We start from the raw sequence: 1,671 nt of genomic DNA on the forward strand, positions 1-1,671 counted from the left end.
TAGTGACATGTCATGTGTGTCTCTACAATGCACATGGGCTCAAATACAGTACAGAAGTGGTGTGTCCTCTCCTTTGTTGGTGGACTGCAAAGGTTCCCCCTCCAGTCTGGAGGGTAAAGACATGACCTTGGTAGTATGAAGCTAACAGTAGGACAGATGTGGTGACATAACAGGTGCTGAGTAGCAGTGTAAAGGAAGGGTATCTTACACTAGTATTCCCCCCCACTGTGCCCAGTCAGTGCTGACAGTACGCAGATAAAGACCCTGCTCTGGAATAGCTGTAATGTAGCACAAACATTCCTCCCTGAATACTTGGGAGGCATAGCTGTGGGAAGTAAGGGTGCTGTAGCACCCCCTGAAAAATCAGAACGCAACAAAAAGTGAACAAAATGTCTCACTAAAGTAGTTAACTGGGCCTTTACCAGTCCTGTGATAGTGGACCGATGTAGCACGTCTCCGAAGAAATGCAGCACCCCATCCCCAAACATCTTCCTGCTGTAATGGTGGAGGGGTCCTGTTGTTCACTCAAGGGCCTGTTCAGTGCATTTTGTCTCTGAACTCTGTAACCAGGTCATAGCCTGCACTGATGCTCCCAAAGCCTACTTGCAAAAATAAAACATTTGTTTAAAACAATGTTGCTTGTCTTTGTTTGGTTTCAGTTCTGTGTAGGATCTCACTACACGTTAGTCTTTTCTCCAGGGGAGACCTCCGACACAGTCTAGTCTGGCTGACACCAAACTCCAAGACTTCCTTTGCTGTATACCACGTGAGTTGTATCAGCCAGGCTATACGCAAGCAGTCCCCAACTACCACAAATTATGCAGTCGCGATTCCCACATTTGGGAAATTCGCAGGGGGGCCAGCATTGTAGGAGTGCAATGGCCGAGCCTCACTGGATCTCCCCTGCCAGGTAAGTATACGTTAGTATTTCTACAACAGTATGAGCCAACTGATAATCATGTGTAAAGGTTAATAGATGCCCATTGCCTATATCTACGATCAAAATCACTTCAATTGTAAAAGGTAAGGCTCACATTTAGGCTACTAAAGCCTTTTTGAAAGATAATACTCAGGAACACATGTAAGTTAAGACAGGCTTTGCAGAATGGTGACAATGTTAAAACACTGGGAAGAAGATTCCAGTTCTGAGTGACAGCAGTCCCAAGGTTTATTTTTGACGACGAGCCTGAAGTGCCCTGGCTGGGATTCTCTGGCTCCCCCACAGGATAACAGGCATTACTGCATCTCAGAGGCTTTCTTCGTAGTTGCTGACATGTTGCATCATTCCCAATCTTCATACAAGCATATGCAAATAAAGTTGACTCTATAAAAGAGTTATAATTTTAGATAAGATGGAGAAAAAAAGATTGCAGCTTTCTTTGTACATGTCATATCTCATCAGCGACAGCCCACTCTTTATTTTACCATACAGAACACATCAGCAACATTTCCTGATACTATCGTTGTTTCAAAATGGTCATAGCAAGTTAGTGTAGGCCTGAATAATAGAAACATTTCCTGACCCTTTGTTTCCTCTGTTTGTGCAGGTCACCTTACCAACCACTAGAGGACACTATTCCCTCAACTATGGACATGGCGCTACCCAGTGTCCTGTAAGGAGCGAATGATGTCCAAGGGAACTATTGGACCCACAACTCATGCAGCAGTGGA

General features: G+C 44.6%; 1 pseudogene; it reads right to left on the reverse strand.

The window, feature by feature from the left end:
- Positions 1-779: 779 nt before the first annotated feature.
- Positions 780-918, reverse strand: LOC120023862 (annotated as a pseudogene).
- Positions 919-1,671: the final 753 nt, after the last annotated feature.

The sequence above is a fragment of the Salvelinus namaycush genome, chromosome 28, assembly GCF_016432855.1.
Source record: "Salvelinus namaycush isolate Seneca chromosome 28, SaNama_1.0, whole genome shotgun sequence".
Classification (NCBI taxonomy): Eukaryota; Metazoa; Chordata; class Actinopteri; order Salmoniformes; family Salmonidae; genus Salvelinus; species Salvelinus namaycush.